This window comes from Salmo trutta, chromosome 25 (assembly GCF_901001165.1).
Source record: "Salmo trutta chromosome 25, fSalTru1.1, whole genome shotgun sequence".
NCBI lineage: Eukaryota > Metazoa > Chordata > Actinopteri > Salmoniformes > Salmonidae > Salmo > Salmo trutta.
The window spans coordinates 40,896,371-40,919,778 of NC_042981.1; the positions used below are offsets into that span (position 1 = coordinate 40,896,371).

General features: G+C 42.5%; 1 protein-coding gene across 3 annotated transcripts in view; it reads right to left on the reverse strand.

The window, feature by feature from the left end:
* Positions 1-22,964, reverse strand: part of LOC115162574 (leucine zipper protein 1) — an 87,827-nt gene extending 64,863 nt beyond the window's left edge. For 2 of the 3 annotated variants that reach the window (XM_029714013.1, XM_029714015.1), the window contains exon 1: positions 22,656-22,963. The gene's annotated coding sequence lies outside the window, so the exon portion shown is untranslated. Of the gene's footprint in view, positions 1-22,655 lie in introns of all 3 variants that reach the window. The other variant, XM_029714014.1, reaches the window with a different exon arrangement.
* Between the last annotated feature and the right edge of the window lie 444 nt (positions 22,965-23,408).

The following is a 23,408-nucleotide window of genomic DNA, read 5'->3' on the forward strand; positions in this document are numbered from 1 at the left end:
TTGATAACAGCTTTGCACACTCTTGGCATTCTCTCAACCAGCTTCACATGGAATGCTTTTCCAACAGCATATGTGGAGTTCGCACATGTGCTGAGCACTTGTTGACTGCTTTTCCGTCACTCTGCGGTCCAACTCATCCCAAACCATCTCAATTGGGTTGAGGTCGGGTGATTATGGAGGCCAGGTTATCTGACGCAGCACTCCATCACTCTCCTTCTTTGTCAAATAGCCCTTACACAGCCTGGAGGTGTGTTGGGCCATTGTCCTGTTGAAAAACAAATGACAGTCCCACTAAGCGCAAACCAGATGGGATGGCGTATCACTGCAGAATGCTGTGGTAGCCATGCTGGTTAAGTGTGCCTTACATTCTAAATAAAATCACTGACAGTGTAACCAGCAAAGCACCCCCACATCATCACACCTCCTCCTCCATGCTTCACAGTGTGAACCACACATGCAGAGATCATCTGTCACCTACTCTACGTCTTCCAAAGACACGGGTTGGAACCAAAAATAACAGATTTGGACTCCAGACCAAAGGACAAATTTCCACCAGTCTAATGGCCAATGCTTGTGTTTCTTATCCCAAGAAAGTCTCTTCTTATTATTATTGGTGTCCTTTAGTGGTGGTTACTTTGCAGCAATTTGACTATGAAGGCCTGATTCACGCGTCTCCTCTGAACAGTTGATGTTGAGATGTGTTTGTTACTTGAACCCTGAAACATTTATTTGTGCTGCAATTTCTGAGGCTGGTAACTCTAATGAACGTATCCTCTGCAGCAGAGGTAACTCTGGGTCTTCCTTTCCTGTGGCGATCCTCATGAGAGCCAGTTTCATCATAGCGCTTGATGGTTTTTGCGACTGCACTTTTCCTCATTGACTGACCTTCATGTCTTAAAGTAATGGACTGTCATTTCTCTTTGCTTATTTGAGCTGTTCTTGCCATAATATGGACTTGGTCTTTTACCAAATAGGGCTATCTTCTGTATACCACCCCTACCTTGTCACAACACAACTGATTGGCTTAAACGCAAGGAAAGACATTGAACAAATTAACTTTTAACAAGGCACACCTGTTAATTGAAATGCATTCCAGGTGACTACCTCATGAAGCTGGTTGAGAGAATCCCAAGAGTGTGCAAAGCTGTCATTAGACAAAGGGTGGCTACTTTGAATAATCTCAAATATAAAATATATTTTGATTTGTTTAACACTTTTTGGTAACTGCATGATTCCATGTGTTATTTCATAGTTTTGATGTCTTCACTATTATTCTACAATGTAGAAAATAGTAAAAAGAAAAGAAAACCCTAGAATGAGTAGGTGTGTCCAAACTTTTGACTGGTACTGTAGGTAGACATTGGTTTGGTTCCTAGAGATAATGAATGAGGTAGATGATGAATGAGGTAGAAAAGTGGCAGAGTTGCCCTTTAACCTTGCTAGCCTCCAAAGACTTGGATACATGATCTGGAGTAGGAGTATTACAAATGACAAGAATAGGGAAAGCACCATATTTTCTTTGAAGGTACTTTCTCAGTGTTCTGTTACTTACTGCTCCACCCCCGCCCCCCCTCCCCCCCTCCCTCCAGGCAACCAGCACAAACCATGGTTCTGCCTGCCTGCGAACCAACAGAGGCAGTGGATTTATAAAACCAGTTATGGGGGTGGATGTTGATACAGGTGTCTGTGCCATCCCTCTCCCACCCTCCTGCTCTCTCTCCCCCCTTTCGTTCTCTCTATCTGCAGGGTCAGGACAGAAGAGGGATTTCTGTCATTCAGCCAGACTAAGCTGGCTTCCAGAAGCGCTCCCTCGCTTTCTCCCTCTTTCACACGCATGTGTTACAGTGCGACTGACACACACACACACACACACACACACACACACACACACACACACACACACACACAGCCTGATAGGCATGTGTAAAACATGCAGGGTGGTTGCCACAGCAACGTGAGCCAACGGGTCATAAACACCCCCCCCCCTTCCTGGATCCCAAGGCTGGACGGAGGCCACGGCTGTTATCTCAGGTGCCGAGTGACATCACTCAGTGAGGACTCATTCACATGCAGTCCAGCAGCTCTCCCTCCTTCCTGCTCCTCTTTCGGCTGATAACAGAGAGGACCTGAGGAAGAGTGGGTGTAAGACCAAGATGGTTTGTTTACCTGGGGCTTTTGTTGGCTTACAGTGCCTTCAGAAAGTATTCACACCGCTTTACTTTTTACACATTTTGTTGTGTTACAGCCTGAATTTAAAATCAATTAAATTGAGATTTTGTGTTACTGGCCTACACACAATACCCCATGTCAAATTGGAATTCATTTTTACAAATGAATTAACCAATAAAAGCTGAAATGTATTTTGTCAATAAGTATTCAGCACCTTTGTTATGGCAATCCTAAAAAACTTCAGGAGTAAAAATATTCTTAACAAGACACATATGTTTTATGGACTCACTCTGTGTGCAATAATAGTGTTTAACATTATTTTTGAATGACTACCTCATCTCTGTACCCCACACATACAGATAATTGTAAGGTACCTCAGTCGAACAATTAATTTCAAACACGGATTCAACCACAAAACCAGGGAGGTTTTTCCAATACCTTGCAAAGGGCACCTACTGGTAGATGGGTAAAAATATATAAAACAGACATTGAATATCCTTTTGAGCATGGTGATTTTATGAATTACACTTTGGATGGTGTATCAACACACCCAGTCACTATAAAGATACAGGTGTCCTTCCTAACTCAGTTGCCGGAGAGGAAGGAAACCGTTCAGGGATTTCACCATGAGACCAATGGTGACTTTAAAACGGTTACAGAGTTTAATGGCTGTGATAGGAGAAAACTGCGGATGGATCAACAAATCACATTTTATTGGTCACATGCCGTGAATACAACAGGTGTAGACCTTAGTGAAATGCTTACTTACAAGCCCCTAACCAACATTGCAGTTTAAAAAATCTGAATAAGAACAGTGTAGTTACTCCACTATACTAACCTAAATGACAGAGTGAAAAGAAGGAAGCCTGTACAGAATAAAAATATTCTAAAACATGCATCCTGTTTGCAATAAGGCACTAAAGTAAAACTGCACAAAACTTGGCTAAGAAATTAACATTTTATCCTCAATACTAAGTGTTGTTTGGCGCAAATCCAACATCACTGAATACTACTTCATATTTTCAAGTATGGTGGTGCATACATCATGTTATGATTGTCATCGGCAAGGACTAGGAAGTTTTTTCAGAATAAAAATAAATGGAATATCACAGTCAAAACCCAAAGGAAAACCTGGTTCAGTCTGCTTTCCAACAGACACTGGGAGACAAATTCACCTTTCAGCAGGACAATAACCTAAAACACAAGACCAAATATACACTGGAGTTGCTTACCAAGACAACATTGAATGTTCCCGAGTGGCCTAGTTACAGTTGACTTAAATCTACTTGAAAATCTATGGCAAGACTTGAAAATGGCAATGATCTACAACAAACTTGACTGAGCTTGAACATTTGAAAAAATAATAATTTTGTACAATCCAGGTGTGCAAAGCGCTTAGAAACTTACCCAGAAAGACTCACAGCTGTAATCACTGCCAAAGGAGATTCTAACATGTATTAACTCAGGGGGGTAATTTTCATACATTTTTTACAATTTTAAAAATGTTTCCTCCACTTTGACAGAGTATTTTGTGTAGATCGTTGACAAAAATTACAATTCATTAATTTTAAATCAAATCAAGGGGTGTGAATACTTTCTGAAGGCACTGTACGCCATATAAATAAAATGACCAGATTCTATTTATATGGGTTACTTGGCTATAGCAGGCAGGGCTCTCTCTGTGGCTAAATTATAATGAGGTGGGTTGGTTGATAGTTGCTCCAGGTTGTTAACCAGATGCCCTCTCACTCTCTCAAAACACCAAATACACTAATCACAGCCCACTCGCTTCTTCTCTCCAATCCTCCCTCTTTCCCTATGGTGAAAACTAGAATCCAGCTGCCCAAAAAGTTAAAAACTAAACATAGCAGCAAGGCATGGAACGAGTTAAGGAGGAACTGCCAAGAATGGAAAATTACACATTTTACCCACGTCTCTCCCTATCCATCACCATCCATTCTCACCTCACACACTTTGAAGCACGAGTACAATCTTGAGGCACTTCTGGCAAAGTCAGTCAACCACACATTTGCTGTCAATGTCTTCTCAGAGTTCCTAAGAAAGCACAGCAGCAGCTAGCTAGCCCTGTAAGAGACCGAACTCCAACACGAGTCCCCAGATGAACTCCTGGTGAGGCTGGACCGACCTGCCCTCTGGAGAACTAAAAACTGAGGACCATCTCGACCAAAAAGGCAGCAGAAAGTAAGCGACCAAATATCGTTAAAAGAGATGCTTTGGAACATTTGTCTAGCTCAAATACCATGGTGCGGGAGTTGAAAGAGACCGATTACAATACTCAAAATGGCATAGTGCTCTGTGTAGAGCTGAGTGATATGGACAAATCCATATCGCGATAAATTGCCTGAATTGATGCGATAACAACAAATAGAACGATAACTTTATAACAATGTGCACCAGATTTTTATTATTATCCTTTAAACTACTACAAATGGTTGTAGCCATCTATTGTCATATTAACAAATCACCCATATCAGCAAACTTATTTCATTTCAATCTTCACATTTCTCTAGTATATGCTACTTATCGTAATGAACGTTATCAGCGAAAATGCCTGTGATAAGTGATCAGTATGGTCGGTGTCGATAATTTTCGGTTTATCGTCCCAGCTCTAGTTCAGAGTATAAACAACTGTAAAATTCTAGTGAGAGGCCCCAAATAATACAAATCTATTTTCTAAATTTTCCTTTCTGATGGAGTAGCTTCAGCATGGAGCAGGTTTGTGTGTGTGTGTGTGTGTGTGTGTGTGTGTCTGAGGCGCGCGGTCATGGAGCACCGACTGTTTGATGAGGAACGGGCTGCCTTATCATAGTGACATCATGGGCTGGAGAGAAGTAGTCTACCATCTTCAGAACTAAATCATTGCATTGTCTCATAAAATAGAAAAAGAAATAATATTGTTTGTTCTAGGTATCATAAAGCTGTGATTGATAATAGCCTATTCAAATAATATTTTGAATGGAACTTGTCGTTTGATCGGGAGAAAGCCATGCATAAAACGATGAAGCATAGCCTTCATATAGACTCTCGAATGGAGAGAGAATGGAATATAGGCTAAGTTCTGACATTTTTTTACAGCCAAACAAGATAGTTAAGGAGTGTCCGTTATAATAGGTTTAGACTATTGCCTAAAGCCCATGCATCCGACAGATAGAAACGATATCCGACTGGACATTGCTGGAATTCTCCACTCTTTCTGGCCTACATTCCTCTACTGTGTTCTGTATCACATATTTATTGAAAAAGACTAGGCAAATTACTTGGAGTGTCACTTGTGTGCTGTCCTGCAGTGCACTGGGAGACTCCGCTCTTTATTGTGGGGCGCCAGCCAAGTTCAAATAGGCTGAACCGTCATCTGTCACGTCACGATGTCATCCCCATTGATAGACGATGCCTGTCAATCATAGTCGATAGACGATGCTATCGTAATGTCGCCCAACCTTAACACACACAATGTTAAGGACATTAATAACAAGTCTCTATCCATACATCCCTTTTAAAGATAAACGGTTCAGATTTCTCTTTTCAATGACTTCCAAAAATACTCCTGGAACAAGCTGAAAAGGAAGGTGGACTCCTCGTGTGAGAACTGCCGAAAGGGACACGTCGGGAGCCGGAGATAATGGGTGGGAAATGTTTTTGTTGCCCCTTTAAAATGCACCAACACAGAAAAATCTAAAACATAAAACGAGTCATCATGTAACTAAGGAGGAAACGTATTCTATTCTGGTGTCGCAGCAACATCAACAAAATTCGTCTGTTTCAATGATTAAAAAAAAATGGAGGATTGCTAAACAGGCCAAATGAAAGTTTACCCCCTTCTGAACATTCCTTCCTTTCGAAATGCCTTCACATGGTTTACAGGTCGGTTCATTTAGGCTATGATGGAGGATAGCAGGCTTTGGAGGTCCATAAATATGAACTACTGGGGCAACGAAACTTTTTGTAAATCTGATGCGTGAGCCTCAATTTTTGGATAATCCGTAACGATTTCAGATATAGGTGCCATAAAAGATGCCTGAGAAACTTCAGTAAAAAAATCTGAGGCAATATGTTTTAATCACCTCTGTAGCCTCCTTGTACTGACCAAAAAGTAGGCCGTAAAAAAAAAAAAAAAAAACTTACATTAAAAACAGTAACAAACAAGTGAGGTGGAGGTAGAGACCAAAATAAAGACCAAGCAGCAGTAGGTTTACAGCTAGTGGATCATATGGGTAAATAATCCAGAAAGGTCTTTTTTTACAGTCTCTGTTCTGACCAATTCCTCACATTCAAAACACATCACACCTGTTATGCTAGCCGTTAACGCTCTGTCTGTCAAAAGCTTGTATCAATTCACAATACAAACTTGGAAGCCATGGAGAGATTTTCCCAAGGGCACCTTCTACGGGAAACGGAAAAGCTACAAAGTGCAGGGTGTGAAAATGAAGTATTTATTGGCTCAAGTGGTTTCTTACCTTCCCCCTCAGAGAGGAGGCAAGTTTAGGTCAACTTAGCAAAAGCCAGCTAATGCTAACAGTTTAGTCAGGCAGACAGCCTGTCATCTACAAAGGCAAGAAAATATTTACTATTACAATTGGGCACACTCAAATAGAGCCTTTTATTTGAGCCATGAGGTCTCTCATAATTATAAGGAAGGACAACAGTTATCTGCCAAAGCTTGGTATTAACATACTGGATTGCTAGCTTGTCGCAAGAGTAAGAAAGAGCCACATGTATACTAGAGCTGGGAATTGCTAGGGACCTCACGATACAATATCACTATACTTTAGATACGATATATATTGTGATTCTCACGATTCTATATGTATTGTGATTTGATACTGTGATTTTATTGCGATCCGATGTTCCAAATATATTGCTCACCATATGTCCGCTGCAGTAGGACAAGAGTGCCATGAGAAAACGAGTTTTGGTCAGTCATGGAAATAAAAGTGCTGAAAACAAATTGGCTCCCTATTTTAAAAAAGGAGAAGCAGCTATGAACAGAAAATACTAGAGTTTTGGTGCCGGCACAGCTAAATAGCTCAAAAACTATTTTGCGATAGTAAAAACAATATCATATATAGTCAATCATCACTAATGTATACAAGGAACTCAACATGTAGTAGTTCTGATCCAGTTGAATTCCAGGAACAGGCACTTTATTTAACTAGGCAAGTCAGTTAAGAACAAAGTCTAATTTACCATGACAGCCTAGGAACAGTGGGTTAAACTGCCTTGTTAAGGGACAGAACAACATATTTTTACCTTGTCAGCTCTGGGATTCAATCTAGCAACCTTTCGGTTACTGGCCCAACGCTCTAACCACCAGGCTACCTGCCGCCCCACTTACATTGAGAAAAGAGTTCATTGATCAACTGGTCAGATCAACTTGTTGATTCATCATGATCCTTGTGGTCCCAGAGCTCTGACTATATTGAGAGTAACTGACATCACAAAGCCACGTGCTCCATCAAAGCAGGCCACCAAGAAAACGCTGCTCTTGTCACTCCACAAAGAGTCCTTTCCCTGCCTACCCACAATCACCTGCTGCTTGGCTGAGCATCAATCCCCCATCAGTGGGTTGAAAGAGGTTTGCCAGATCCAATCGGAACGTCCAATAATGAGCAGCCCATGCATGCTTTGACACCAATGAGGCCAAAGTCACCGCAAAAAGGACACGCCAAAACAAAGCCACTCATGACTCAATCATGTTGGCCCCTTAGCCGTATTGTATCTTGCCCCCCCCCCACCACACACCTCGCCGCTTGTGGCATACTCAAACCAAAATGTTTCAGTTCCAAAATGTTTCAGGGTTGAAAAGCTAAATTAACTTACACCAAATGAAACTCAAGTCCCCCCTGGGCCTTACGTCACAGCCCTGTTAAACATGCTATAGCATGACAGCAGTGACAGGCGACCTAGATTAAGCCATAGCGCAAAGCTACACCACGAGAAGCAATCTATTGTGTCCCTCACAGGATTATTGGGTCATTCCATTTGATTTCAATTACTTTCTTGACCGCAACAGTTTTGATTTGAACAAAAAAAGAAAACTTTCTATACATATTTGCCCATGGTAGAAGTGGTCAGAAAGTAACTTTTTCTGATTGCCAAAATATTTAGGAGATAGAAGTGCTCAAAGTTGACCCAGTTTCATACCCCACCCTACCATGAGGCATCCATGTCTTCATCACTGGAAAAGATAAACTTTTCTGAGTTTGATGTCATTTAAAAGCTTACAGTGGTTGTCAAACTATTTTATAATTTCTTTAAAAAGTTTTATGAAAGTAATTTTTAAACTTTTAATGTCAATTATCCCTGCATATGTTGTAGCTTAGATCCTATTTTAAATAATCTGAGGTGTGTGTTGTTGTACCCGACACCAGTTGAGACACAGCATGCTCTTAAATACAGGGTGGGTGTCATGTTTTGGCTGATAAATGTACTAAAATGGGAATACAATTTAAAATGTCAACTTTCAAAAGGTAGCACAAACATACTTGGAGGTCCACACATCAGAGAATGTTGACTTGAATGGGAAGATCAGATCTATACTGTCAATCATCCACAGGAAACCTATTGAAATATAGAAAATAGAAATTCCCCTTTTAAGTTGACATGTGGGTGGACCGGTGGCCATCTTTGTAATTAGAAGTAAACATTTCTATTCAATTTCCATGAACCAGTTAAATTGCTGTGGTTCAAAGGGATATGTCCAACCTATCAATTATACACTATACAGTTGAAGTTGGAAGTTTACATACATCTTAGCCAAAAACATTTAAAAACTCAGTTTCACAATTTCTGACATTTAATCCTAGTAGAAATTCCCTGTCTTAGGTCAGTTAGGATCACCACTTTATTTTAAGAATGTAAAATGTCAGAATAATAGTAATTAATTATTTATTTCAGCTTTTATTTCTTTCATCACATTCCCAGTGGGTCAGAAGTTTGCATACACTCAATTAGTATTTGGTAGAATTGCCTTCAAATTGTTTAACTTGGGTCAAACGTTTCATGTAGCCTTCCACAAGCTTCCCACAATATGTTGGGTAATTTTTGGCCCATTCCTCCTGACAGAGCTGGTGTAACTGAGTCAGGTTTGCAGGCCTCCTTGCTCGCACACGCTTTTTCAGTTCAGCACACACATTTTATATAGGATTGAGGTCCGGGTTTGTGATGGCCACTCCAATACCTTGACTTTGTTGTCCTTAAGCCATTTTGCCACAACTTGGAAGTATGCTTGGGGTCGTTGTCTATTTGGAAGACCCATTTGCGACCAATATTTAACTTCCTGACTGATGTCTTGAGATGTTGCTTTAATAAATCCATTAAAATTTTCCTGCCTCATGATGCCACCTATTTTGTGAAGTGCACCAGTCCCTCCTGCAGCAAAGCACCCCCACAACATGATGCTGCCACCCCCGTGCTTCACGGTTGGGATGGTGTTCTTTGGCTTGCAAGCTTCCCCCTTTTCTACCAAACATAACAATGGTCATTATGGCCAAACAGTTCTATTTTTGTTTCATCAGACCAGAGGACATTTCTCCAAAATGTACGATCTTTGTCCCCATGTGTAGTTGCAAACCATAGTCTGGCTTTTTTATGGCGGTTTTGAAGCAGTGGCTTCTTCCTTGCTGAGCGGCCTTTCAGGTTATGTCGACATAGGACTCGTTTTACTGTGGATATAGATACTTTTGTACCCGTTTCCTCCAGCATCTTCACAAGGTCCTTTGCTGTTGTTCTGGGATTGATTTGCACTTTTCGCACCAAAGTTCGTTCATCTCTAGGAGACAGAACGTGTCTCCTTCATGAGCGGTATGACGGCTGCGTGGTCCCATGGTGTTTATGCTTGCATACTATTGTTTGTACAGATGAATGTGGTACCTTCAGGCGTTTGGAAATTGCTCCCAAGGATGAACCAGACTTGTGGAGGTCTACAATTTTTCTTGGCTCATTTCTTTTGATTTTCCCATGATGTCAACTAAAGAGGCACTGAGTTTGAAGGTTGGCCTTGAAATACATCCACAGGTACACCTCCAATTGACTCAATTTATGTCAATTAAAAGCCATGACATCATTTTCTGGAATTTCCAAAATGTTTAAAGGCACAGTCAACTCAGTGCATGTAAACTTCTGACCCACTGGATTTGTGATACAGTGAATTATAAGTGAAATAATCTGTCTGGAAACAATTGTTGGAAAAATTACTTGTGTCATGCACAAAGTTGATGTCCTAACCTACTTGCCAAAACTATAGTTTGTTAACAAGACATTTGTGGAGTGGTTGAAAAACGAGTTAATGACTCCAACCTAAGTGTATGTAAACGTCCGACTTCAACTGTATATACAAAAGTATGTGGACACCCCTTCAAATGAGTGGATTCAGTTATTTCAGCCACACCCGTTGCTGACAGGTGTATAAAATCGAGCACAGAGCCATGCCATCTCCAAAGAAAAACATTGTTATAATGGTTTTCATCAAACAGCAAAAAATTTGCAGTCACATCCTTGTCTCAAGGACAAGTGGATTGACAGGTAAATGTCAAGCCCTGCATGTTTTTGCTCAAAAGTCTCAAAGAACGCTACCTGCCCCAATACATAGTGCCAACTGTAAAGTTTGGTGGAGGAGGAATTATGGTCTGGGGCCATTTTTCCTGGTTCGGGCTAGGCCCCTTAGTTTCAGTGAAGGGAAATCTTAAAGCTACAGCATATGTGCTTCCAACTTTGTGGCAACAGTTTGGGGAAGGTCCTTTCCTGTTTCAGCATGACAATGCCCCGATGCACAAAGCGAGGTCTATACTGAAATGTTGAGATCATTGTGGAAGAACTCGACTGCCCTGCACAGAGCCCTGACCTCAACCCCATCGAACACCTTTGGGATGAATTGGAACGCTGACTAAGAGCCAAGCCTAATCGCCCAACATCAGTGCCCGACCTCACTAATGCTCTTGTGGCTGAATGGGAGCAAGTCCCCGCAGCAATATTCCAACATCTAGTGGACACCCTTCACAGAAGAGCGGAGGCTTTTATAGCAGCAAAGGGGGAACCAACTCCATATTAATGCCCATGATTTTGGAATGAGATGATCGACGAGCAGGTGTCCACATACTTTTGGTCATGTATTGTATTTCTATGATTGAAATGACACTCACCCTGCATTCAAGTGTATGCTGTGTCTTAACCCATGGTGGGCACAACAAACACCTCAGATCACGTAAAGTAGGGTCTAAACTACAATTTGTGAGAATTTGTGGTTGTTAAATCAAGAAATTCTCAAATAGTTTGACAACCCTGTTTGTAAGCTTTTAAATTATATCAAACTCAACCGTTTATATTTTCCACCAATTAAGACATGGATGTCTGATTGGGTGGGGTATGCAAAATGGACCAACTTTGAGCACCTCTATCCCCTAAATGTTTTTGCATTCAAGTCCAGAAAGTTACTTTTTGACCAATTCTACCCTGGGCAAATATGTATGGTTAAGTTTTGTTGAAATCTAAAGGGGTTCGGTCCAAAAGTGATTGAAATCAAATGGAACAACCCTATTCTCAAATCACAATGAATAAATGGGTCTGGGTGGAAAGGAGATAAATACCCGATTAGTCTTTTGCATGACTCTATGGACACAGGCTTGGGTTTCAGTGCCCAGAGGCTAGTTCACTGTGTTGTAGTGGAAATGGAATGTAAAATTAAAATAACATTATATCTGGTTTGTTTGGTAACAATAACGTATAGTAACTAAAAAAACCTATTCTGAATAAGTCTTGCCAGTGCCAAAGTCACCCTGGCCTATACAGGAATATACTGTAGATCAGTACAGGGTAAATATAGCGTTGTCTGCCCGGGCTGACATCTTTGGAGTGACAACGGATCTGCCCCAGTAGGTCAAAGGCCGTTCTTTAATGAGTGAGTGAACAGCGGTGTGAACTGGGAACGCTTTACTGACAATCTCAATCTCTAGGATCTGAAGACCGATCAGAAGCACTGCAAGAAAGTACAGACAAGTGGTTTGAACTCCAGCTGAAATCAAAGAGACAAGCCCTGTCACCCACCCGCCACTGATAAAAGCGCGGCTGGCAGGAAAAGGGTTAAGGGCCACTAACACTTCCCAGGGTCCTGAACATAGAGGCACCATTGGGAGAAAAACACCAATAAACAGACCCAAAAGGCAAAGCCCAACAGGCGAAGCCAGTGTTAGCAGACTCCATAGAGGCATTTATAACCCTCCTTAACACACACACACACACGGAATGTCAAAAGCATAAATCCATTCCCCTTGCCGGCGCTAAGGCAGCAGTGTCCAGCTGGCCTGTGTAGCGTCAACACGAGCTCGTCCCGGATACTCAGGCCATTATTACATTATCACAATACATGTGGGCTGTGTGCTTCATTAAACTCAATATGACTAATCTGTGCTATTTCAGGGAGAACCATAAAAAAAAAACATCCTCTATCGTTGACTATGCCGTCCCAGGGAGGGGTAGCATTCTAGGAGTGAAAGCACTTCACTAAAATACAATTTTAGACTTATAAAATTAAGGGCTATACGCCATTACAGTTCAATAATACACCAACTCCAGAGCACTTTCTCCTTAATGTGCCAAGTGGTCTGAAAAGCCAAAAGGCAGAAAACCACCATTTTCAATTTAATCCCCACACTAGTCATTGAGCTACTCCGTAATCCTCAGGTCCGCCTAGTAAGTCTGATAATTACACTTATTGGACACCCATAATGATTAGCCTTTGGTTTCAGCCAAAGGCAGCAGATGCCATTTCATTGCATGCTTCCATCAAGTGGAAAACGAATCATGTGTAAACCCAGCTCGTAAAAAGAGAGAAGGAGGGAAATTATTACTTTGCATGGGCGACACACTTGGCCACTGAACAAACTCTGCCCCGTCGCTTGCTTTCACTCTATAGCATAAAAAGTCAATTCTACAAACGGTAAGGATTCAAATTCTCAGCAGTAGTCTTTATACTACGTTATATACACTATGAAGAAATAAACTGAAAGAGTGACACAACGCCAAAAGGAAAAACACCAGAGACCTACCAAGTGACCAGTCAAAGGTGAAAGTAAAGTTTGCTACAGTAGACTGGCACAAAGAGTCCAAATGGAGGTGGAACAGGACAGCACTAGTTATTGTACTCTACTTGGCCAACATGTTCACTTGGTCAATGTTCGTACAGGCAGGATATGAAGGGATTGCAATTCAAGTGTCAAGGTTGCTTTGTAACCTCAACAGTTTAGCATAAAATACATAAAATGTCCTTTTCCTTGGCTGTAAGGTCTACCAGGTAGGAAGTGGTTTGTATCTACAACATTAATGCCTGTGTACTTCTGAATTCCTACTTACGCAGAAAGGGATAGGTCATTGCCCTGTATGCACATACAGTGACCCTCCAATGCATGCAGCTGTGCCTATCTTCCATTCCAACTTGATTGTACTTGTGTTCCCACCAACAGAAGGGGTGGAAGCAGTAGCAGAGTTAGTAACTGGCTCTGGGACTTACTGGAAAGCGATCAGCAATTTGCCTTCATGTCTGAAACAGGTCAAGGCAGGTCCCCTCTATTTTTCTCCCTCGCTCTCTTTTCACAGACCCCACCTTCCAGATTACCATTCCACTGCTGCTACTTGTACTGCAGCTGGGGGAGCATTGCTGTTCAGACTCAGCGTTGCACCTCATTCCTTTGACACTCGTTATATGTAGCCTACAGTGCATTTGGAAAGTATTCAGACCCCTTCCCTTTTCCCACATTTTGTAACATTACAGCCCTATTCTAAAATTCATTCAATATTTATTGTTTTCCTCAATCTACACACTATGCCCCATTGTGACGAAACGAAAAACAGGTTGACATTTTTGCAAATGTATAAAAAAATAAACAGAAATATCTTATTTACATAAGTATTCCTTTGCTATGAGACTAAAAATTGAGCTACGGTGCATCCTGTTTCCATTGATCATCCTTGAAATGTGTCTACAACCTTCATGGTAGAGCGGCCAGACGGAAGCCACACCTCTGTAAAAAAGGCACACGACAGCCCACTTGGAGTTTGCCAAAAGGCACCTAAAGACTCTTCGGACTGAATGCCAAGCGTCACGTCTGGAGGAAACTTGGCACCATCCCTATGGTGAAGCATGGTGGCAGCATCATGCTGTTGGGATGTTTTCAGCGGCAGGGATTGGGAGACTAGTCAGGATCGAGGGAAAGATTAACGGAGCAAAGTACAGAGATCTTTGATAAAAACCTGCTCCAGAGCTCTCAGGACCTCAGACTGGGGAAAGGTTCACCTTCCAATAGGACAACGACCCTAAGCACACAGCCAAGACAACGCTGGAGTGGCTTCGGGACAAGTCTCTAAATGTCCTTGAGTGTCCCAGCCAGAGCCCGGACTTGAACCCGATCGAACACTCCCCATCCAACCTGACAGCGCTTGAGAGGATCTACAGATAAGAATGGGAGAAACACCTCATATACAGGTGTGCCAAGCTTGTAGCGTCATACCCAAGAAGACTCGAAGCTGTAATTCTTGCCAAAATGTGCTTCAAAGTACAAATATTTCAGTATTTCGTTTTTTTTGTTAACATTTCTAAAAACCTGTTTTTGCTTTGTTAATATGGGGTATTGAGTGTAGACTGATGAGGGGAAATAACAATTTAATACATTTTAGAATAAAAAACTAATAAATAAAAAGGGGTCTGAATACTTTTAACCATCTCTCCAGCTGGATTGTAGGAGTACTGTAGAGATGGTTGTCCTTTTGGAAGGTTCTCCCATCTCCACAGAGGAACTCTGGAGATGATTCACAGTGACCATTGGGTTCTTGGTTACCTCCCTGAACAATGCCCTTCTCCCCCGATTGCTTGGTTTGGCCAGGCGGCCAGCTCTTGGAAGAGTCTTGGTGGTTCCAAACTTCTTCCATTTAAGAATGATGGAGGCCACATCTAGGGAACCTTCAATGCTACAGATTTTTTTTTGGTGGACTCCAATCCAGTTGTAGAAATATCAAGGATGATCAATGGAAACAGGATGCACCTGAGCTCAATTACGAGTCTCATAGCAAAGGATCTGAACACTTACGTAAATAAGGCATTTCTGTTTAATACATTTGCAAGATTTTTTAAAATCTGTTTTTGCTTTGTCATTATGGGGTAGTGTGTGAAGATACATTTTTTCCTCTATGTAATCAATTTTATAAAAGCTATAACGTAACAAAAATGTGAAAAAGTCTAGGGGTCTGAATACTTTCCAATTGCACTGTACATACAGTTGAAGTCAGAAGTTTACATACACCTTAGCCAAATACATTTAAACTCAGTTTTTCACAATTCCTGACATCATAGTAAAAATTCCCTGTCTTAGGTCAGTTAGGATCACCACTTTATTTTAAGAATGTGAAATGTCAGAATAATAGTAGAGAGAATGATTTATTTGAGCTTTTATTTCTTTCATCACATTCCCAGTGGGTCAGAAGTTTGCATACACTCAATTAGTATTTGGTAGCATTGCCTTTAAATTGTTTAACTTGGGTCAAATGTTTCATGTAGCCTTCCACAAGCTTCCCACAATAAGTTGGGTGAATTTTGGCCCATTCCTCCTGACAGAGCTGGTGTAACTGAGTCAGGTTTGCAGGCCTCCTTGTTCGCACACGCTTTTTCAGTTCTGCCCATATATTTTCTATAGGATTGAGGTCAGGGCTTTGTGATGGCCACTCCCATACCTTGACTTAGTTGTCCTTAAGCCATTTTGCCACAACTTGGAAGTATGCTTGGGGTTGTTGTCTATTTGTTGTCTATCCCTCCTGCATCAAAGCACCCCCACAACATGATACTGCCACCCCGGTGCTTCACGGTTGGGATGGTGTTCTTCGGCTTGCAAGCCTCCCCCTTTTTCCTCCAAACACAACGATGGTCATTATGGCCAAACAGTGCTATTTTTGTTTCATCAGACCAGAGGACATTTCTCCAAAAAGTACAATCTTTGTCCCCATGCACAGTTGCAAACCATAGTCTGGCTTTTTTATGGTGGTTTTGGAGCAATGGCTTCTTCCCTGCTGAGCGGCCTTTCAGGTTATGTCAATATAGTACTCGTTTTACTGTGGATATAGATACTTTTGTACCCGTTTCCTCCAGCATCTTCACAAGGTCCTTTGCTGTTGTTTTGGGATTGATTTGCACTTTTCACACCAAAGTACATTCCTCTCTAGGAGACAGAATGCATCTCCTTCCCGAGCGGTATGACGCCTGCGTGGTATGACGGCTGTATGGTCCCATGGTGTTTCTACTTGCATACTATTGTTTGTACAGATGAATGTGGTACCTTCAGGCGTTTGGAAATTGCTCCCAAGGATGAACCAGACTTGTGGAGGTCTACAATTCTTTTCTGAGGTCTTGGCTGATTTCTTTTGATTTTCCCATGATGTCAAGCAAAGAGGCACTGAGTTTGAAGGTAGGCCTTGAAATACATCCACACCTCCAATTGACTGAAATTATGTCAATAATCAGAAGCTTCTAAAGCCATGACATTTTCTGGAATTTTCCAAGCTGGTTAAAAGGCACAGTCAACTTAGTATATGTAAACTTCTGACCCACTGGAATTGATACAGTGAATTAAGTGAAATAATCTGTCTGTAAACAATTGTTGGAAAAATGACTTGTGTCATGCACAAAAGTAGATGTCCTAACCGACTTGCCAAAACTATAGTGTGAACAAGACATTTGTGGAGTTGTTGAAAAACGAGTTTCAATGACTCCAACCTAAGTGTATGTAAACTTCCGACTTCAACTGTATGAGAGGAGTAAAGCAGTATGTAAAGATTATCAAAGTGGCGAGTGACTCTATAGGGCAGTAGCCTTTAAGGTGCAGGATTGAGTAACCGGGTGGTAGCCGGTTAGTGACGGCTATTTAACAGTCTGATGGCCTTGAGATAGAAGCTCTTTTTCAGTCTCTCGGTCCCAGCTTTGATGCACCTGTACTGACATTGCCTTCTGGATGATAGCGAGGTGAACAGGCCGTGGCTCGGGTGGTTGATGTCCTTGATGATCTTTTTGGCCTTGTGGGTGTGTAGGTGGACCATTTCAGATTGTCAGTGATGTGTATGCCGAGGAACTGGAAGCTTTCCACATTCTCTACTGCGGTCCCGTCGATGTGGATAGGGGTGTGCTCCCTCTGCTGTTTCCTGAAGTCCATGATCAGCTCCTTCATTTTGTTGATGTTGAGGGAGAGGTTATTTTCCTGGCACTACTCCAACAGGGCCCTCACCTCCTCCCTGTAGGCTGTCTTGTCATTGTTGGTAATCAGGCCTACTACTGTTGTGTAGTCTGCAAACTTGATGATTGAGTTGAAGGCGTGCGTGGCCACAGAGTCAGGGAGTACAGGAGGGGGCTGAGCACGCACCCTTGTGGGGCTACTGTGTTGAGGATCAGCGTAGTGGAGGTGTTGTTTCCCTCCTTCACCACCTGGGGGCGGCCAGTCAGGAAGTACAGGACCCAGTTGCACAGGGCGGGGTTCAGACCCAGGGCCCCGAGCTTCATGATGAGTTTGGAGGGTTAGGGTTAAGCAAATTGCAGTGGATCTAGGGTGTCAGGTAAGGTAGAGGTGATATGATCCTTAACTAGCCTCTCAAAGCACTTCATGATGACAGAAGTGCTACGTAGCGATAGTGATTTAGTTCAGTTACCTTTGCTTTCTTGGGTACAGGAACCATGGTGGACATATTGAAGCAATTGGGGACAGCAGACTGGGAAAGATTACAGACATTCAAACACTCCAGCCAACTGGTCTGCGCATGCTTTGAGGCCGTGGCTAGGGATGCCGTCTGGGCCGGCAGCCTTGTGAGGTTTAACACGCTTAAATGTCTTACTCACGTCAGCCACGGAGAACAAGAGCCCACAGACCTTGGGAGTGGGCCTCGTCAGTGGCACTGTGTTATCCTCAAAGCGGGCAAAGGTCTTTAGGTTGTCCAGGAGCAAGACGTCGGTGTCCACGACGTGTCTGGTTTTCCCTTTGTAATCCGTGATTGTCTGTAGACCCTGCCACATACGTCTCGTGGTTGAGCTGTTGAATTGCGACTCCACTTTGTCTCTGTACTGACGTTTTGCCTGATTGATTGCCTGATGGAGGGAATAACTACACTTTTTGTATTAAACAATATCCTCAGTCACCTTGCCATGGTTAAATAGGGTGGTTCACGCTTTCAGTTTTGTGCAAATGCTGCCATCTTTCCAATGTTTCTGGTTTGGGTTGGTTTTAATAGTCACAGTGGGAACAACATCCCCTATACACTTCCTGATGAACTCAGTCACCGCGTCAATGTTATTCTCAGAGGCTACCCGGAACATATCCCAGTGCGCATAATCAAAACAATCTTGAAGCATGGATTCCAAATTGGTCAGACCAGCGTTGAGTAGACCTTAGCACATGTACTTCCTGTTTGAATTTCGGCCTATTGGAAGGGAGGAGCAAAATGGAGCCGTAATCTGATTTGCCGAAGGGCGGGTGGGGGAGGGCCTTGTAGGCATTTCGAATGGGGGAGTATCAGTGGTCGAGTATTTTACCAGCACGAGTACTACAGTCAATGTGTTGATAGAACTTCAGTAGCGTTTCACTCAAATTTGCTTTGCTTAAATCCTCAGTTACAATAAATGTGGTCTCAGGATATGTGGTTTCCAGTTTGCATAAAGTCCAGTGCAGTTCCTTGAGTGCCGTCGTGGTATCGGCTTGAGGGGAAATATACACGGCTGTGACTATAACCAAAGATAATTATCTTGGGAGGTAATATGGTCAGCATTTGATTGGGAGGTACTCTAAACTCAGCAAAAAAAAAGAAACGTCCCTTTTTCAGGTCACTGTCTTTCAAAGATAATTCATAAAAATCCAAGTAACTTCCCAGATCTTCATTGTAAAGGGTTGAACAAGCATGGGAAACAGTGTTTAACACTGTTTCCCATGCTTGTTCAATGAACCATAAACAATTAATGAACATGCACCTGTGGAAAGGTCCTTAAGACACTAACAGCTTACAGTCAGTAGGCAATTAAGGTCACAGCTATGAAAACTTAGGACACTAAAGAGGCCTTTCTACTGACTCTGAAAAACACCAAAAGAAAGATGCCCAGGGTCCCTGCTCATCTGTGTGAACCTACCTTAGCCATGCTGAAAGGAGGCATGAGGACTGCAGATGTGGCCAGGGCAATAAATTGCAATGTCCGTACTGTGAGACGGCTAAGACAGCGCTACAGGGAGACAGGACGGACAGCTGATTGTCCTCGCTGTGGCAGACCATGTGTAAAAACACCTGCACAGGATCGGTACATCACACCTGCAGGACAGGTACAGGATGGCAACAACAACTGCCCGAGTTACACCAGGAACGCACAATCCCCCCATCAGTGCTTAGACTGTCCGCAATAGGCTGGACTGAGGGCTTGTAGACCTGTTGTAAGGCAGGTCCTCACCAGACATCACCGGCAACAACGTTGCCTATGGGCACAAACCCACCGTCGCTGGACCAGACAGGACTGGCAAAAAGTGCTCTTCACTGACGAGTCGTGGTTTTGTCTCACCAGGTGTGATGGTTGGATTCGCGTTTATCGTCGAAGGAATGAGCGTTACACCGAGGCCTGTACTCTGGAGCGGGATCGATTGGAGGTGGAGGGTCCGTCATGGTCTGGGGCGGTGTGTCACAGCATCATCGGACTGAGCTTGGTGTCATTGCATGCAGTCTCAACGCTGTGCATTATATGGAAGACATCCTCCTCCCTCATGTGGTACCCTTCCTGCAGGCTCATCCTGGCATGACCCTCCAGCATGACAATGCCACCAGCCATACTGCTCGTTCTGTGCGTGATTCCTGCAAGACAGGAATGTCAGTGTTCTGCCATGGCCAGCGAAGAGCCCGGATCTCATTCCTATTGAGCAACGTCTGGGACCTGTTTGATCGGAGGGTGAGGGCTTGGGCCATTCCCCCAAGAAATGTCAGTAAACTTACAGGTGCCTTGGTGGAAGAGTGGGGTAACATCTCACAGCAAGAACTGGCAAATCTGGTGCAGTTCATGAGGAGCAGATGCACTGCAGTACTTAATGCAGCTGGTGGCCACACCAGATACTGACTGTTACTTTTGATTTTGACCCCCCTTTGTTCAGGGACAATTTTCCATTTCTGTTGGTCACATTTCTGTTAGTCACACTTGTTCAGTTTATGTCTCTGTTGTCGAATCTTATGTTCATACAAATATTTACACATGTTAAGTTTGCTGAAAATAAACGCAGTTGACAGTGAAAGGACGTTTCTTTTTTTTGCCGAGTTTAGGTCGGGTGAACAAAAGGACTTGAGTTTCTGTATGTTATCACAATCACACCATGTGTAGTTAATCATAAAACATACCCCACCACCCTTCTACTTCCCGGAGAGTTGTTTATTCCTGTCTGTGCGATGTATTGAGAACCTGTATGGACGGGGACAGTATATCCCGAGTGAGCCATGATTCCGTGAAACAGAGTATGTTACAGTTCCTGAAGTCTCTCTGGAAGGAGATCCTCGCCCTGAGCTTGTCTACTTTATTGTCTAGAGACTGAACATTAGTGAGTAATATACTCTGAAGTAGTGGATGGTGTGCACGCCTCCTGAGTCGGACAAGAAGTCCACTCCGAATACCTCTTCTCCGCTGGTGGCGTCTTGGAGCAGTCTCTGGGATAATTTCAATTGCCTTGGGGGTATGAACAAAGGATCCAATTCAGGAAAGTCATAATCCTGATCATAATGCTGGCGAGTTACCACCACTCTGATATCCAAAAGTTCTTTCTGGCTATATGTAATAACACAAAAAACGTTCTGGGCTAATAATGTAAGAAATAACACACAAAAAAATACTGCAAAGTTGCTTACGAGCTAGAAGCAGAGCTGCTATGTCTGTCGGCGCCATCTTACTCTCTTAGTGCATCTTACTCTATCGGGGTAAAGTGAAATCGTAACTTTAGCCAGTTTGTGGAATCTTTGGAAAGCTCCCTTCCCATGTGAAGTAGATCTATGCAAATAATAATGGACGACGCCTGCCATCAATTAAGGCAATTCGAAGTTGTCTATCATGTATCAGGCTGATCATTCCCTGCTGTATTCACAATTTGAGCAATGACCTAAATACATTTGATAATTTATCCATAGAGGTCAAGTTTTGAAGATCATTCCAATTATGGCTGTCAACATAGTCTACTTAGGAACTAGCCCTTGATCATGACTCAGTTCCATTACATTACACATAAGTCATTGGACAAAGGCTCTTCTGTAGGTGGGTGACAAGAACCCACAAAAGTGTTGTCACTGAAAAATACTGTTGGCTGCTGTGTTAAAACAGTTTACAGTAAGTGTGTATTTTGCGTTTGTGAAATGTTGATGTGATATGAAAGTAGAGGGATTTCTGTTCCTAGAACCATACCGCAATTGAGAATTGATTCATGTTTAGATGGAGTATTTGGCTGTTATGGCTTCCAGAGGCAATTCACCCCTTAAAACAGAACATGTAAGGTCCTTGGACTAAGGAGTAATGTTAAGCTCCTTTAGTCCAATACTGGGCTACTTGGGAACCAGCTAAAATATGATATGTCAAGTGTCAATATAGATAGCGGGCTTTTACTGCCATCTTGTTCAGACCAGTTGACCTGTAATGTATGTATGTATGTGTGTATGTGTGTATGTATGTATGTATGTATGTATGTATGTATGTATGTATATACACAATTTTACTGTCTACTTTAGGCTATACTGGGAACTAAATCTTCAAAGTGACAGTGGACTGTAGCTGCCTTAAGTGGACAGTGGGATTTTTCGAATTGTGGAAAGGTGGCTGGCTACTAGTGTTGCAAATTAATTTCAAGAAATCGCCTGAGCCGGATGATACATCTTTCGAGGAAAATATTTATGTCCTGTTCAGAAACCCCAACATTCCACCCAGAGACTGGCACATCCCCACTGAACGTAAGTGTCCTAGCCACTCTTAATCATAATGATAAAGGCAACATTTAGTCACAGTGATCTACAAACGCTTAAAACGAGGAGAACTTCAAACTCCTACACATTCTTAACCAGCTGGCTGCTCAGCAGGGCACAACGTTGTAGAAAGTTCAGATAGAAATATTGAAATACATGGATCTGTAAATATATAGCACTGTACAAACATGTTCTCGGACTTGAATAATATGGAATCACATCACTTCTATTCGTGACATTTCATTCTGCAACATTCCACACGTTTGCCTACTGAACGTGGCCCAAGTTTTTAGCTGCAGTCCGGTGTTTCATGGAGGCTTCGTTTTAGCTGCGGCAGAAAAGCAGGGGGAGGAGGGGTAAAAACTTGCCGCAGTTCGGAGTGTGCCTGCCCGTGTCGAACTCGTGAAGTTACAGTACCATCGTTACATTTGTTCATTGCTTTAGTAATACAAGTCGTTTTATATTCATCAAAACACTAGTTCACCTACCTTGCCATGAAAAGAAAATCTGCGATAGTCCCCAAATTGATTCGCTTTGTGTCGATGAGTTCCGACAAGATGACTGTAGGTTTGAACCAAAGACTGAACACAAGTTCTTTCACAGATTTTACTGGTACATCAGCGGGACAGGTTTTTTTTTCTCCTCCTGAACTGCCTTCGTTGTTTCTTCCCTCCACTCCCTGCGCTGTAGGATCAAACCATCACATTCCACCGTGTCCCTAACAATGAAAAATGTGGGTTTTCCTTTGCGCCGGTGGACCCACCCCCTGCATGACTAGTAGGGTCTGACCGTGACAAGAACGCCCTTCCCTGCTGTAGAGTCCCGCCTCTCCTCAAATCTAACTGAATAAAGAGCGAAACATGCCGAATTCAAAAGGGAAAAAGAACATGAGACTCTGAATATTAGAGCATAGGTTTCAACACATGGCGTTGCTTTCAAAATGATGACAGAGCAACAGACCCAAGTGGAATGAATGTACAGGAAGGCAGCAGTTTCAGATAACTTTGCAGAAGAAACGTGTGTATGAATTTGGTCTGTCAGTGCACAATATGGCATATCATATCATTTACAAATGAATGAGTCTCCTTTCATAAAAGACTCATACATTTCAGGCTTTTGGGAATAGGAATAGGCTTTTTCCATAATTGGGTCACTCTGTAAAGTCTCCCGAGAATGGCATTTTGCCGTGGGTCGTGCAACTTTTTTTTGGCAACCACCTACCTGGTAATTTGGGGAAATCA